This window comes from Hemiscyllium ocellatum, chromosome 16 (assembly GCF_020745735.1).
Source record: "Hemiscyllium ocellatum isolate sHemOce1 chromosome 16, sHemOce1.pat.X.cur, whole genome shotgun sequence".
Classification (NCBI taxonomy): Eukaryota; Metazoa; Chordata; class Chondrichthyes; order Orectolobiformes; family Hemiscylliidae; genus Hemiscyllium; species Hemiscyllium ocellatum.
The window spans coordinates 47,134,051-47,151,110 of record NC_083416.1 but is presented as its reverse complement, the minus strand read 5'-3'; the positions used below and the strand labels follow the sequence as shown (position 1 = coordinate 47,151,110).

Below are 17,060 nucleotides of genomic sequence, written 5' to 3'. Positions count from 1 at the left end.
CGCGCAATTTCATCAAGCAAGCCAAACAGAGAACAGCCAGGGAATTCCTAGAGGCATGGCACTCATCCACAAATTCTATCAACAGACACATCGACCTAGACCCTATATACCGGCCACTGCAGCGGACAGCAACTGACAACCGGAAGCGGCAGATTCAAACCACTATAAATGCCGGAGGAATCAGCACAGAAGTGCTTCACAGGAGGCTCCCAAGCACTGAGGATGTCACCTAGAAAGGGGACGAAATGTTTGCAACAAAAACTCCCAGCTCGGCGAACAGAACCACAACAATAAGAACCCATGGGATTCAAGAAAATTTGGCTAAATGAATTTGGAATTGGCAATGTGGCAGGAAGCAGAGAGTGATGGTAGAGGGGTGTTTCATGACCGGAAGACTGTCCAGTTGAGCTCAGAGGGACCAATGTTGGGGCCTTTGTTGTTTTGTGTTAGATATAAATAAATTAGTCAAGAATGTAAGAGGATTGATCAGTAAATTTGCAAATGATATGAGAATTTTTTGCGTGGTAAATAGTGAGGAGGATAGCCTAAGATTGTCAGGCTGATCATTGGCAATGGAATTCAATCTGAATTAATGAGAAGTGATGCATTTGGGCAGGACAGAAAGGCAAGGGAATACATGAACAGTCAGATCCTGGGAAGTACTGCAGAATCAGAGACCTTAGTATGCATGTCCACTGATCCCTCAAGATAGCAGAAAAGTAGACAAAGTGATTAAGAAGGTTTACTGGCCTTTATGAGCTGAGGCATTGATTTTAAGAACAGGGAAATTATGATCGAACTGTATAAAACTTTGGATAGGTCGTAGATAGTGTATGCAGTTCTGTTATGTGTTATGGGGGGATGTGATGTCACCAAATTGGGTGCAGATTTATCAGGATGTAATTTGGATGGAGGATTTTAATTAAGAAAGAGAGATTGGATAGACAAGATTGTGTTCCTTGGAGCACAGGAAACTGAGGTGGAACGTGATTGAGATCTATAAAATTATGTGGGGCACTGACAGGATAAACAGAAAGGAAAAATGACACTCTTCCATCTCCATCATGCTCAAGATGGAATCTTGCAAAAAAAACTATCCATGGTGTCACGACTTCTAGCAGAACTTGTTATCAGCATCTTGCGTGCTATGAGTAATAAGTAATTTTAAGACAGCCCTCTTCCTCTCTGCTGCAAAGGGATAATGCACAATGTTTAAAGAATATTTTTCAAACTATCTGATGAAGGAGCAGTGCTCCGAAAGCTTGTACTTCCAAACAAACCTGTTGGACTAGCCTGGTGTCGTGTGATTTTTTTTAACAGAATATTTAAGAACCATTAGAATTAAGTGACATCGTGAACAAAATGTTTCCGCCCGGTTTCGAACCGGGGACCTTTCGCGTGTGAGGCGAACGTGATAACCACTACACTACGGAAACTGTGGTGGACTAATCGTCGCTGACAGCCACTTTGTTAAGTTTCGTAAATTTGGTTTTTGTTTATTGTTGATTTGTTTTTCTTGTTGGTTTCAATTTATTGATGAGCTAATTTGAGCGCTGTCAACCCTTATATGTAAAGTGTCAATATTTTTATCTAAGACCGAATAACGACCGCAGTTTCGCAATTTAAGTGAAAAGGACTGTGTGGGTTTTTCAGCGAACAATTTCAGACCATCAGTTATTCTATCTTTACTCACTTGCCCTCGGTCATTGAATTTATTTGAAATCATTGCAAAATATTGAATTAAAAGAATTTTCTTTACTGACACCCTCCCGCGAAAAGGAAAATGTTTCCGCCCGGTTTCGAACCGGGGACCTTTCGCGTGTTAGGCGAACGTGATAACCACTACACTACGGAAACCACATGATGTAGGATGTCTGTGATGTTTACTTCAAGTCGATCCATATCTGATAGTTCCACTGTTCGTCATTATGATCACATAGCTCGAGACTCGCGCTTCTTTCAAACGGCCGCCGCTGACCGCGCTCAACGGTCACAGTGTTGTCTTATTTCCCTTCTCCAATTCCCGGGCTCACAAATCTTTGCACTTGACACGTCAGTTTTTTGCTTTTGGGGGATGCATAGCAGCCCTTCCATTTTCTCTAACAATCATATTTGTTCGTTTCTATAAATGATGTCACACAGAATTATTCAGGTGCATATATCCTGCCCCGACTGTGTCTGAGCTTTCCTTCCCCTTCTCCCCTCACTGAGCCCAGCAGCTCCCTTCGCTCAGAGTCAGGAGCAGGAATGGGATAACAGAGCAGAGCCAGCGCTCTACATGTCAGCAAAGAATTATTTATCAACAGGAGCCGAATCGGGGGTGCAGTGTCGGACAAGGAAGTCTGGAAATTACTCAGAAACCTTGTCAGTTTTACCGTCGCCTCGTCAAGCTAGGTTGGTGGCGATCCATTGGTAAAAACATTAAATCGTCAATTGTATCAGTTTATTTAAGTTGTTGTTTATCAATAAAGTCAATGTATTTTACAAGGTAGAAACTGTCATTTTGCCCGTTGCACCTGCGTTGGCCCCACTGAAAGAGTTCTCCACTTTGCCCGACTTGTTTGGAACACCCACAGGAGTGTTTTTGCCGAGGACTGTATTAACGTTTTGTAAATCTCTGCTAGTGAACCGCTGATATTTATTGAGGACCTAACTGAATGTCGTTCGGAGAAGGGCTAAAAGTTCAAAATTCACCCACAGGGATGTTCGCCACACTCGAGCTATAGAACTGAGAGCCGTTCTGGTTAGATACCTACCACCATTACATACACATATTTCTATTAAACAATAACAACAAACAATTAAACTTTTTTAAAACAATACCCATCGCCAGTTAAGATCCACTGTACAAATGCCACAATCAATAAGCCCTCAAACGAAACATGACACCCAAGTACGATTGGGGAGGTGTTTGACATTCACGACCAAACGTTAGACAAGACCATCTATGTTACCAGTGATTAAAATTTGTAAGAGCTCGAGCGCCAAGGACATGATATGTCTTGATACATCTTGTGTGAAAGACTTATTTCACTGTATTCCAAGGAATCACATGAGGGTGTTGTTTAACTCAAAAAACATTTGCCATGTGCTCTCATGGGTCAGATCCTTTACTCAGTTCCACAATTTATTTTGCAAGATGTTTGTATTTATATCCTTTCTCTATCCAGGCAATTTTTAGCACTTTGTCATCTTCACATTGAACTGTGATGACCACTGCGATTGCTTGTTCCCTTTTGAAAATTAGACTTGGTTTCCAAACTATCCTTCCTTATTCCTCACCCATAGCTTGATGAATATTGTCAGCCATATTTGCTGCTGTAATCTTATAATTTGGGCACAACCTTATTGTGTATTTTTTATCTGAGCATTCTTCACAAATGGATAATTACCAGAAATGTGGAATAGTGTCTATCACAGGATCTCACATCTGTGACACACTTTGTGCATGTAAAGTCCACCCCTGGATAGGGTAGTTCATCCTGGACATAAACTATAACACAATAGCAGGTTATTAATTAATATTGAAGGTTTGAAATTTTAATCTAGGAATTTGAGATTAGATCATTTTTATAATATGGTCCCAGATCCCTGGCTTTCAAGGTTTATCCATTTTGTTATCTCTCACTCTCCATTATTATATAAAAAGGTTTTCCTTTTATAAGTAAAATCAAAACTTTTCGTCTTTGCGACATTAAGTACAAGACCAGCGTTGTCACAATATGATTGGACGAGTTTAAGATTTCTTTCTATTCCAATGTGCGAGTCACTCAAAAGGGCACTATCATTTGGGATGTTAGAGAAGATTTGTAGCTCAGGTTGTGGATTCAAGTTGTAAGTTCTGGATTAGTGGTGCTGGCAGAGCACAGCAGTTCAGGCAGCATCTAAGGAGCAGCAAAATTGACGTTTCGGGAAAAAGCCCTTGGTTGTGTAGCTGTATGCTTGGTGCCAGATTGAATCCTGGGTTCATTTATTTCAGAGTCGAGAGTGTGGTGCTGGAAAAGCACAGCAGGTTAGGTTGCATCCGAGGAGTGGGAGAATTGAAGTTTCAGGCATAAACCCTTCAGTCCTCACTTTCTCCTAGTTGATTTTAACCTTACTGTGAGGTTCGATCCAAGGATGCCTATTTTGAAGAAGTTCTCCAAAGGGCTAATTGCCAAAACGTTGATTCTCCTGTTCCTCAGATGCTGCCTGTCCTGCTGTACTTTTACAGCACCACACTCTCTACTCTGACCTCCAGCATCTCAGTCCTCACTTTCTCCTCCTTCATCGATTTCAGGTTTGGAATTATACTTCCTTTTTTCTAAGAAGGACACAATTTCCCACAAGATCTTAAATTTGTCCAATTCTTTCTTTCTATTCAAATTATCTTTTCCACAATACTGGAATGAAGCCTGGATCACTATATCTCTGGATGCCTCTAGTGATTCCCATTTTCAGATGATTGCAGCCAGAATTTGCACATCTAATTTCGGCATCCCCCAACCCCCCCATCTCTAGATCTGACATAAAGAAGACCATTGGTAGTCTATAGTGGGAAATGTAAAAACTGTTTAGTTACGTTATGGATTACCATATCCAGTTTACACAATGTATTCTGGGTTGGTTCATCAAGAATGAAATGATAGTGCAACCTGATGATGATATACATTCTTTGGAGTTTGATCTTCTATCTATGATTTGAGAGCAGCAGCTTCCAGATTAGAAACCCAGTTCTTGAGTGTCTTTACTCAACCTCCATCCACAATGCCAGCCCATGTATCAATGTAGAACCCTACTTATCCACCTGTTTCTCCTGGGGGTTGTACTCAATTATGTTACTTCTAAGTTACACTTTCTTCCATGATTGTATAAAAGGATTTTCCTTTTATAAGTAAAATCAAAACTTTTGGTCTTTGCAACATTAATTACAAGATCAGTGTTGTCACAATATGATTGAATGAGTTGAAGATTTCTTTCTATTCCAGTGTGTGAGTCACTCAAAAGGGCACTATCATTTGGGATGTTAGAGAAGATTTGTAGCTCAGGTTGTAAGTTCAGTGGCTGAGCTGGTAGATTTGTTCTTAGACATTTTGTCACTATACTAGGAATCAGTGAGCCTCCAATGAAGCTCCTGCTTGCTATTTATGTTTCTTGGTCTGTTGTGGTGGGTGATATCACTCCCAGTTCTTTTTCTGAGAGGTTGGTAAATGGCGTCCAAATTGATATGTTTGTAAATGGAGTTCTGGTTTGAATGCCCAGCCTCTAGGAATTCCTGTGCGTGTCTTTGTTTTGCCTGTCCCAGGATGGATGTATTGTCCCAGTCAAACTGGTGTCCCTCGTTGTCCATGTGTATGGACAGTAGAGATAGTCAGTCATGTCTTTTGATGGCTAGTTGGTGCTCCTGTATCCTGGTCTCTAGTATCCTGCCCATCTGTCCAATGTAATGTTTGTGTCGGTCCTTGCAGATAGTTTGTATATGATGTTTGTTCCTCTGGTTGTTGGAACGGGGGTCTTTAAATTCATCAGGAGCTGTTTCAGTGTGGTGGTAGGTTTGTGGGCTACCGTGATGCCCATGGGCTGGAGTAATCTGGTTGTCATCACTGGATGTCTTTAATATATGGCAGGGTGGCTAGAGTCTCAGAGCATGTTGTGTCTTCTTGTTTAGGTTTGTAATGTAGGAATTGGCGGAGTGCACTTATCAATCACCCTTTGTTCCTGAATATGTTGTATAGGTGTTTTTCCTCAGTTTCTCGTTGTTCCTGGGGGCTGCAGTATGTTGTGGCTCGCTTAAATATTGCAGCTCCGTTTGTGAGTGTTGGGATGATTGTTGGGATGTGGTTGAGTATCTGGTCAGTGTGTGCGGCTTTCCTGTAGATGCTGATCTGCAGCTTTCCATTGCCTTTCGTTCTCCTGTGACAGCTAGGAAAGGGAGCCTGTTGTTATTTTCTTCCTGTTTAGTGAACTTTATACCGGTAAGGATGTTGTTTATGTGTTTGTGGGTTTCTTCTAATTTGTTGCGTTTCATGATGACAAAGGTGTCATCCACATAGCGGACCCAAAGCATGTGCTAGCTCATGGGCAGGGCTGTTCACCTGACAGCACCAACTCCAGCAGCAAGGACAGCATCCTCAAACTAGTAGACCTGTGACTCACAACCCACTCACCTTCAACGACACGATCTACAAACAAATCAAAGGAACGCCTATGGGATCACCAATATCAGGACTCTTAGAAGGAGCAGGGGTTAGAACGAACAGCCCTGCCCATGATTCAGCCCAAGCTTTGGGTCCACTATGTGGATGACTCCTTTGTCATCGCGAAATGCAACAAATTAGAAGAATCCCACAAACGCATAAACAACATCCTTACTGTATAAAGTTCACCGATCAGGAAGAAAACAACAACAGCCTTCCCTTCCTAGACGTCACAGTAGAATGAAAAGCCAATGGAGAGCTGCAGACCAGCATCTACAGGAAAGCCATACACACTGACCAGATACTCAACTACATCCCAACAATCATCTCAACACCCACAAACAGAGCTGAATCAGCACATTATTTAAAAGAGTCACAACATACTCCAGCCACCACAAACTACGAGAAGCCAAGGAAAAACACCTATACAAAATGTATTCAGGAACAACGGGTGCCTGGTAAGTGCACTCTGCCGATTCCTACAAAATAGACCTATACAAGAAGACACAACATGCCCTGAGACCCTAGCCACCCTGCCATACATTAAGGCATCTCTGAGATGACAACCAGACTACTTCGGCCCCTAGGCATCATGGTAGCCCACAAACCTACCACCACATTGAAACAGCTCCTGATAAATTTAAAGAAACCCATTCCAACAATCAGCAGAATGATACAAACTATCCTGCAAGAACTGCAACAAACATTACATTGGACAGATGGGCAGGAAACTAGTGAACAGGATACAGGAGCAGCAACTAGCCACCAAAAGATGTGACCGACTACTTCTAATATCCATACACACAGATGAAGAAGGTTACTAGTTCCACTGGAACTGGAAGTAATATCACCCACCACAACAGACCAAGACAGATAAATAGCAAGCAAGACAGAACACCAGCTCCTCATCAGAGGCTTACTGATGATGTTACTTAGCATGCTGACAAAACACCTGAGAACAAATCTACTAGCTCAGTGAGTAAACAAACATCTGAAAACAAATCTGCTCACTCAACGAGCAAACTTACAACCAAGGCACTGTCTTGCATGAAAGTCAAGAAGGAGAGATCAATTCTTTTGTTGTTTACCATCATGGCTGCTCCTGAATTGACTTCCTCAAGGGTGCACAATAACATCTAATGCAGTATTAATCACATTTGAAGATCATGATGTGAAGGGTGCCCGTGTTGGACAGGGGTGGACAAAGTTAAAAATCACACATCAGCAGATTATAGTCCAACAGGTTTATTTGGAAGCACTAGCTTTCAGAGTGTTGCTACTTTGTCAGATAGCTAGTGGAATAGGATCATAGGACACAGAATTTATAGCAAAAGATTTTAGTGTCATGCAACGGATGCAATATATTGAACAAACTTGTAGAATAGATTGCAGGTTTTGATTCATTAATGTGTAAATCCCAGAACTTCTTTCCAGTCACTTTCACAAGATAATGTAAGGTTTTGTTAAAAAAAGGTGACATCTCAGCTCAGACGATGCATTAAAGTTGTACGGTTAGAATCTGTATGTATTCCAATCTTAAGTCAGACTGGTTCTATTTCCAAAGTAGGAACTTATGAAATGTCACATGGATTATAAAAAATATTGACTGCCTACAAATGTGTGATTTTTGAACAAAATAGAATGTATCTGCAAATTCAATTCTGCAAATGCAAATTCACTCCATAGACTTATGTGTGTGTCTGTGTGTGTGTGCGCACGTGCATGAGAGAGTGTGTGTGTGTGTGTGTGTGTGTGTAAGAGTCTGTGTGTGTGCATACTTGATAGTGTGTATGTATGAATATGATGGAGTATATGCCTGTGGGAGAGTGTGCGTATGTGTATGAGTGTAGGGGTGTGTGTGTCTGAGAGAGAGTGTGTGTATGAAAGAGGGTCTGCGTGAGTGTGTGACTATTTAAGTGTGTGTGTGTGTATATAGTGTAGTGGGATCCACCTGTAGTGCGACATGAACCCAAGGTTGAGGCTATACTCATGGGTACTGAACTTGGCTATCAGCCTCTGCTTGGCCATTCCGTGTTGTTGCGTATAAAAGTCTGCCTTGGAGGACAATCACCCAAAGATCCGAGACTGAATGGTTCTGACTGTTGATGTGTTTCCCCAACTGGGAGGCAACGTGCCTGTCTGGTGATTGTTGCATGATATCCATTCATCCATTATCCTAGCTTGGTCTCACAATGAACCATGCCTCAGGGCATCCTTGCCTGCAGCGTATCAGATAGACAACGTTGGCTGAGTCACACATGACACCTGCCCCGTATATGGTGGGTGATGTCCCCATGTGTAATGGTAGTATCAATGCCAACATTGACACGTCTTGCAATGGTTGCCATGATAGGTCGCATCCTATCTGACAAAGGAGCAGTGCTTCAAAAGCTTCTACTTTCAAATAAATCTGTTGGGCTGTAACTTTGTGTTGTGTGATTTTCAATATTTCGAGATAGCAAGTCCCCTTGTTTTACTCCTTCGTCTATTGTGATTGAATTGCTTTTAGATCAGTTTGCTTCTATTATAGTTGTGTCATCTGTGCATATGTCAAGTGTTCAATAAGCTGCATGAAATTCTTTAGTGAACCAACTCACTGTAAGGTTTTCATGAGTAATTTATGGCCAACCGAGTTGAATGCTGTCACTAGATCAACAAAAGTAACTATGTCTTTTTTATTCTGTTTGGCATCTTTCGTGACATTTTCCAGAACCATGATGTCCTCATTATAACCCAGGATCGCTGCCTGAAAGCCTCATCTGCCTGGGGTTAATATGAACCACCTCACTTAACCTTTTTTGCCATGATCTTCATAAAAAACAGCAAAGAAATGTAGGGCTGATGGTAATTGGCCTCTAGCTCTCAATGTCCTTTCAGCGTTCTTTCCATTTTCTGAATTAGGAGCATCCAACTATTCTTTAATGGGTCCGGAAAGGTGCTAGTGTTTAACCAAAGCGAAAAGAGACTAGGCAGACATGAGATGTCTAGGCGAAATTGAGGACTGCCGATGCTGGAGATTAGAGTCGAGAGTGCAGTGCTGGAAAAGCACAGCAGGTCAGGCAGCATCAGAGGAGCAGGAGAGCCGACCTTTCAGGCAAAAGACCTTCATCAGGAATCAGACATGAGATGTCACCATCTTGGATGTCTTGTATATTCTCCAGTGTCATACTGTAGGGTCCTGGTGCACTTTAGAAGTCTAGCCCTTCCTCCCATTTTCCAGAGTATTTTGTAAATTTATGAAGATTATCCTTATTGTTAGGCATTGATTATTTTGTAATTAGCTTAGGCCACCGTGAGAGATATAGCCACCCAGAGCTACATAATGTAAAGCGCTTGGAACCACTAACTGCCAAGGCTAAACCAGGAAGGAGGAACTATAAATGGGCAGAAGACGAAACAAAACTTCTTCATCAACTGGAACAATAATTTATAAGATGCTTGTTTAACAATAAAAAGATTGTGAGCATCTTTACAACAAAAACACTCAAACAAATTTCTGATGAGAGAAATCAGGGCACCCTTGTGGCAGCTCCACCTATAGGGAAAACAGTCCCAGCTGATTCAGCCTCTTCCTATAGCTGAAATCCTCCAACTCTGGCAACATCTTTGTAAACTTTTTCTGGACCTTTTCAAGTTTCACAACATCCTTCCAATAGAAAGGAGACCAGAATTGCATGCATTATTCCAACTGTGGCCTAACTAATGTCCTGTAGAGCAGCAATATGACCTCCCAACTCCTATATTTGCTGCTCTGACCAATAAAGGAAAGCATACCAAACGTCTTCTTCACTATATTATCCATCGGTGACTCTACTTTCAAGGAACTATAGACCAGCATTCCAAGGTCTCTGTGTTCAGCAACACACCCCAGGACCTTACCAATAAATGTGTGAGTCCTGCTCTGATTTGCTTTCCCAAAATGCAGTACCTTGTATTTATCTAAATTAAACTCTATTTGCCACTCTTCAGCCCATTTGCCCACCTGATCAAGATCCCATTGTGCTCTGAGGTCACCTTTTTCACTGTCTACTACACCTCCAATTTTGGTATCATCTGCAAACTTAGTAACTATACTGCCTATGTTCACATCTAAATCATTTATAAAAGTGATGAAGAGCATTATACCCAGCACTGATCCTTGTGGCACACCACTGGTCACAAGCCTCCAGTCTGAAAAGCAACCCTCCACCACCACCCTCTGTCTTCTACCTTTGAGCCAGCTCTGTACCCAAATGGCTAGTCCTCCCTGTGTTTCATGAGATCTAACTTTGTTAACCAGTCTGCCATGACGAACCTTGTTGAATGCCTTACTGAAGCCCATATAAATCACATCTTCTTCTCTGTCCTCATGAATCCTGTTTCCTATTTCTTCAGAAAACTCAATCACGTTTGTGAGACATGATTTCCCACACATACAGCCATCCCTAATCAGTCCTTGCCTTTCCAAATACATGTAAATCCTTTCCCTCAGGATTTCCTCCAACAACTTGCCCACTAATGATGTCAGGCTCACCGGTCTATAGTTCCTTGGCTTTTCCTTACCAGCTTTTTTGAATAGTGGCACCATATTAGCTAACTTCCAGTCCTCCGGCACCTCACCTGTGATTATTGATGATACAAATATCTCAGCAAGGGGCCCATAATCAGTTACCTAGCTTCCCACAGAGTTCGAGGGTACACCTGATCAGCTCCTGGGAATTTATCCACTTTTATACATTATGGGACATGTAGCACCTCCTCCTCTGTAATATGGACATTTTTAAAGATGTCATCATCTATTTCATCACATTCCATATCCTCCATGTCCTCCGCAATAAACACTGATGCAAAATATTTATTTACTGTCTCCCCCAACTGTCTCCTGCGGATCCACATATAGGTCACTTTGCTGATCTTTCAGAGGCTCTATTCTCTCCCTAGTTACACTTTTGTCCTTAATGTATTCATAAAAACCCTTTGGATTCTCCTTAACCCTATTTGCCAAAGGTATCTCATGTCCCCTTTTTGCCCTCCTGATTTCCTTCTTAAGTATAGTCCTACTGCCTTTATACTCTTCGAAGGATTTACTCGATCTTTCCTGTCTATATCTGACATACGTTTCCTTTTTCTCGAAATCAAAACTTAAATTTTTCTAGTCATCCAGCATTCCCTAAACTTACCAGCCTTTCCTTTCACCCTAATGGGAATATACTGTCTCTGGGCTCTCGTTATCTCAGTTTTCAAGGCTTCCATTTTCCAGCTGTCCCTTTACTTGCGAACATCCACCCCAATCAGTTTTTGAAAGTTCTTGCCTAATACTGTCAAAATTAGCCTTCCTCCAATTTAGAACTTCAGTTTTTAGGTCAAATCTATCCCTTTCCATCAATATTTTAAAACTAATCGAATTATGGTCACTGGCCCCAAAGTGCTCCCCCACTAACACCTCAGTCACCTGCCCTGCCTTATTTCCCAAGAGTAGGTCAAGTTTTGCAACTTCTGTAGTAGGTACATCCACATACTGAATCAGAAAATTTTCTTGTACACACTTAACAAATTCCTCTCCATCTAAACCCCTTACTCCATGGCGGTCCCAGTCTTTGTTTGGCAAGTTAAAATCCCTTCCCATAACCACCCGATTATTCTTACAGATAACTGAAATCTCCTTACAAATTTGTTTCTCAATTTCCCGTTGAATATTAGGGGGTCTATAATACATGCCCAATAAAGTGATCATCTGTTTCTTATTTCTCAGTTCCACCCAAATAACTTCTCTGGATGTATTCCCAGGAATATCCTTCCTAAGTGCAGCAGTAATGCTATCTCTTATCAAAAAACGCCACTCCCCCTCCTCTCTTGCCCCCCTTTCTATTCTCCCAAGGCATTTGTATCCTGAAACATTAAGTTGCCAGTCCTGTCCATCCCTGAGCCAATTTCCTGTAATTGTTATGATATCTTTGTCCCATGTTTCTAGCCATGCCCTGAGTTCATCTGCTGTCCCTGTTAGGCTCCTTGCATTGAAGTAAATGCAGTTTAAATTATCAGTCCTATCTTATTCTCCACTTTGTTCGTGCCTGCCCTGTCTTGAAATGGCTAAAGGTGGATAAATCCCCTGATCAGGTGTACCCAAGAACTCTGTTGGAAGCTAGAGAAGTGATTGCTGGGCCTCTTGCTGAGATAATTGTATCATCAATAGTCACAGATGAGGTGCCGAAAGACTGGAGGTTGGCAAATGTGGTGCCACTGTTTAAGAAGGGCAGCAAAGACAAAGCAGGGAACTATAAACTAGTGAGCCTGATGTTGGTGGTGGGCAAGTTGTTGGAGGGAATCCTGAGGGACAGAATGTACATGTATTTGGAAAGGCAAGGACTGATTAGGGATAGTCAACATGACTTTGTGCGTGGGAAATCATGTCTCACAAACTTGATTGAGTTTTTTGAAGAAGTAACAAAGAAGTTTAATGAGGGCAGAGCAGTAAATGTGACCTATATGGACTTCAGTAAGGCATTCAATAAGGTTCCCCATGGGTGACTGATTAGCAAGGTTAGATCTCATGGAATACAGGGAGAACTAGCCATTTGGATACAGAAATGGCTCAAAGGGAGAAGACAGAGGGTGGTGGTGGAGGGTTGTTTTTCTGACTGGAGGCCTGTGACCAGTGGAGTGCTAGGTCCTCCACTTTTTGTCATTTACATAAATGATTTGGATGCGAGCACAAGAGGTACAGTTAGTAAGTTTGCAGATGACACCAAAATTGGAGGTGTAGTGGACAGTGAAGAGCGTTACCTCAGATTACAACAGGATCTGGACCAGATGGGCTGAGAAGTGGCAGATGAAGTATAATTCAGATAAATGCGAGGTGCTGCATTTTGGGAAAGCAAATCTTAGCAGGACTTATACACTTAATGGTAAGGTCCTAGGGAATGTTGCTGAACAAAGAGACCTTGGAGTGCAGGTTCATAGCTCCTTGAAAGTGGAGTCGCAAGTAGATAGGATAGTGAAGAAGGCGTTTGGTGTGCTTTCCTTTATTGGTCAGAGTATTGAGTACAGGAGTTGGGAGGTCATGCTACAGCTGTTCAGGACATTGGTTAGGCCACTGTTGGAATATTGCATGCAATTCTGGTCTCCTTCCTATCAGAAAGATGTGAAACTTGAAAGGGTTCAGAAAAGATTTACAAGGATGTTGCTAGGGTTGGAGGATGTGAGCTACAGGGAGAGGCTGAATAGGCTAGGGCTGTTTTCCCTGGAGCGTCGGAGGCTGAGGGGTGACCTTATAGAGGTTTACAAAGTTATGAGGGGCATGGATAGGATAAATAGACAAAGTCTTTTCCCTGGGGTCGGGGAGTCCAGAGCTAGAGGGTATAGATTTAGAGTGAGAGGGGAAAGATATAAAAGAGACCTAATGGGCAACTTTTTCATGCAGAGGGTGGTACGTGTATGGAATGAGCTGCCAGAGGATGTGGTGGAGGCTGGTACAATTGCAACATTTAAGAGGCAGTTGGATGGGTATATGAATAGGAAGGGTTTGGAGGGATATGGGCCGGGTGGGACTAAATTGGGTTGGGATATCTGGTCAGCATGGACAGGTTGGACCAAAGGGTCTGTTTCCATGCTACACATCTCTATGACTCTAACTGTCGCTCCCATTGATCCATGCTGTCTGATAAGATTTGCAACCAATGACACTTCCTGCAGACATAATCATCAGTAACATGGAAACCGACAGGTAGAGCATATCACTCTACTAAAGGCCATCTTTGCTCCTTCACAACCTAAAGACCTAGAAAACAGCACCGTCTTTTTGCTCTAAAAACAGTGCTTCAGGCTAACTTAATATTTATGGTTTATATTTTTCAAATTTAATCAAGAGACAAATCTTTGTAAAACTTATAATCAGGAAAATACCCACTCTACTTACTACTGTAGATTTACAGCAAGTTACACATTAAAAACTTATCTGTTCCTATGCTGGGAGATCTCCCACACAGGCTCTTCCAAGGTCAGCTGTGAATCTCGTTGTTTATTAAATTTTCCTAGACGCACTCCGATGTCTAGAGATACATGAACGCAAACAGCAAAGTCAGTAACTGTGCAGATTCATTGCTGTGTCATTTCGCAGTGTAGGTTTCTTTCTCTCTCTTCCTCATTGACTATGTGCCTGCTGTCTTTTGTCTGACTTTCTCCTCTTAAAAGTGCCATTGTTTTGATGTACTTTCCCAAAGGTTCCAAAGCAATGCAACAGCTTATAAAACAGTCATTCAAGGAAATCACCTCCAACACCTAAAATATCTCAAAAAAGGAGCAGTTCTTGCAGCCACAATTTTTTCCCATCCTCCATATATGTTGCCAACCTTTCACATGTTAGTTCAACAATGACAGGTTTAGCATTAGTTATATCATTAGTTTCATTACTAGTTGTATAGTTGGTGTTGTCAGTTGAGGGTTCTATTACAGAAGGTTTGTGACTTAATGATGTTATAAGTCACCATAGGATAGGCTGCCTAACAGTCTCTTCTGTATTTGGTTTGTCTTCTCTCCCAGTTTTCCTGGTCCTACTGGCCTGATTTCTGGACGCAGCTCTATGTAGGAAATATATAATAATCTCCTGAATCTCTCACCCATTTCCTCAGACTATGTGGACTGTCAGACTTCTCAGAATTGATGACAATAAAGCTGAGGCATTTTGCAAAGGTTGCTACCATTAACATGTCTGTGGGGAGGCTGCTTTTCCAGGATACATCCCATTTGTACTGATGTGGGTCATTTAGATCCTCCATTTCAACATACTGGTAGGTTGCCACCTAACTGTCCTGATTCGTGTGGATGTGTGTCTGTCTTGTGATTTGTCGTTTGACCAGCCAGCGGCAAGGCCACTGCTGTTTCTGCAGGGCCAGCAAGGAGGCCTGACTAACATTGTGATAGACAAAATCACAGTAAAAATAACTAATTTGGCTCAAATAGTTATTGGTATCTTGTTTCAATTATGAGATTTAAAAGTTGTTGTGGTTCTGTTCACTGAGCTGGGAATTTGTGTTGCAGACGTTTCGTCCCCTGTCTAGGTGACATCCTCAGTGCTTGGGAGCCTCCTGTGAAGCGCTTCTGTGAAGTTTCCTCCGGCATTTTTAGTGATTTGTATCTGCCGCTTCCGGTTGTCAGTTCTAGCTGTCCGCTGCAGTGGCCGGTATATTGGGTCCAGATCGATATGCTTATTGAATCTGTGGATGAGTGCCATGCCTCTAGGAATTCCCTGGCTGTTCTCTGTTTGGCTTGTCCTATAATAGTAGTGTTGTCCCAGTCGAACTCATGTTGCTTCTCATGACAGGAGGCTCCCAAGCACTGAGGATGTCACCTAGACAGGGGACGAAATGTCTGCAATACAAATTCCCAGCTCGGCGAACAGAACCACAACAACGAGCACCCGAGCTACAAATCTTCTCCCAAACTTTGAAGATTTAAAAGTTCATTATGTTTTGGAATTGTGTCTTTAAATTTAGGATTAACAAAAGGGTTCATGTGACATGGTCTGGAGTCTATTTATCAGACTTAAATTCAGTTTACATGCTTCCATACAAATCAGTGAGTAACACAGACATACAGCATTGTTCTGTGTCGCCATCAGCAAGTAAAGAATGTTTGAATTTGTAGTCTACTAAATACAGAAATGAAAGTGTCTGGTCAAAGAGTCATGTCCTGCAAATTTCAATGGATTCTGGAAGACTAGTTCTGGTACTGCTAGGCAAGTCGAATAATCTGACATGGGTTTACTACTAGAGTTGGATTTAAATAAATCCAAAAACTGAGCAACAAATTGTAAGTGGTCACTGAAAGCATCACTTGATGAAAGGGGATATGAAATGCTTTGGAGGTGGAAACTATAGACTGCTTGTTAAAAGCACAGTTCTTCCATGGAGAGTGCGTTTGGTTAAAAAAGTACAAGAATGATGTCATTTTATGTAGTTATAAGTTGTTTACAAAAGGAACTTATTATTTAGTCCTTTGTGCTTTTAACCATTTGTTACAGTAAAAGCTTTAATCGTGATGTACCATTCTTTCAGCTATTAACTGGGAGTTTCAATTTATTCTTGTTTTTAAAAATTATTGATCTTTACAGAGATCATAAAATATTGTGATTCTGACCTATCAGCATTGTAATGTACAAAGCAAATAGTATTTTCTGTTACAATCGTTGTAGATTTGTAGTTGATTATTCATGATCCAGTATTGGACTTCATTTAAAAATGCTGTTGTAGAATCTTTGTGAACTATTTAAAAACTTGATTAATTTTTTTATAACTTATTTGTTTGCTTAGTTTTATGGGAATATTCCCATTTCAAAAACAATCCACTTATTTGTTCCATTACACAATAATTTGCTTAGTTTTCTTTCAAAGAGAAATAAGCTAATCAAAGATTGTGCTTAGGAAATTAAATGAATCTGGCAAACTTCTTGATCAATTGAGATCTGAATAATATTTGTGAGGAATGGATTTTACGAGGCCCATGCTCTTTTCTAATTTAAGCTTTACTTCTCAGCTTTATTCTCCTTTCTCAATATCTGTACTGAAAATATGAACTTCAAATCCAAAAGACCAGCAATGCTGTGTGGAAATTCACCAGAGACCCTCAAGACAGCATCTTCCAAACCCATGACCACTTCCATCTAGAAGGACATTGGGAGCAGATATATGGGAACAGAATCACCTTCAAGTGCTCCTCCAACCCACTCAACATCCTGACTTGGAAATATATTGCATTCCTTCACTGTTGCTGGGTCAAAATCTTGGAATTCCCTCCCTAATGGCATTGTGAGTCAAACCACAGAGATTCAAGAAAGCAGCTCACCACCATCTCAAGAGCAACGAGGGACAGGCTAAAAAGATTTAAAAAGGATCTAAGGGGCAACTTTTT

General features: G+C 41.4%; 2 non-coding genes across 2 annotated transcripts; both read right to left on the bottom strand.

Moving 5' to 3' along the window:
• Positions 1–1,363: 1,363 nt before the first annotated feature.
• trnav-cac (transfer RNA valine (anticodon CAC)) lies at positions 1,364–1,436 on the bottom strand. The gene has a single exon. It is a non-coding gene; the product is annotated as a tRNA-Val (tRNA).
• A 348-nt stretch (positions 1,437–1,784) lies between these two features.
• Positions 1,785–1,857, bottom strand: trnav-aac (transfer RNA valine (anticodon AAC)). Its single transcript has one exon. It is a non-coding gene; the product is annotated as a tRNA-Val (tRNA).
• Positions 1,858–17,060: the final 15,203 nt, after the last annotated feature.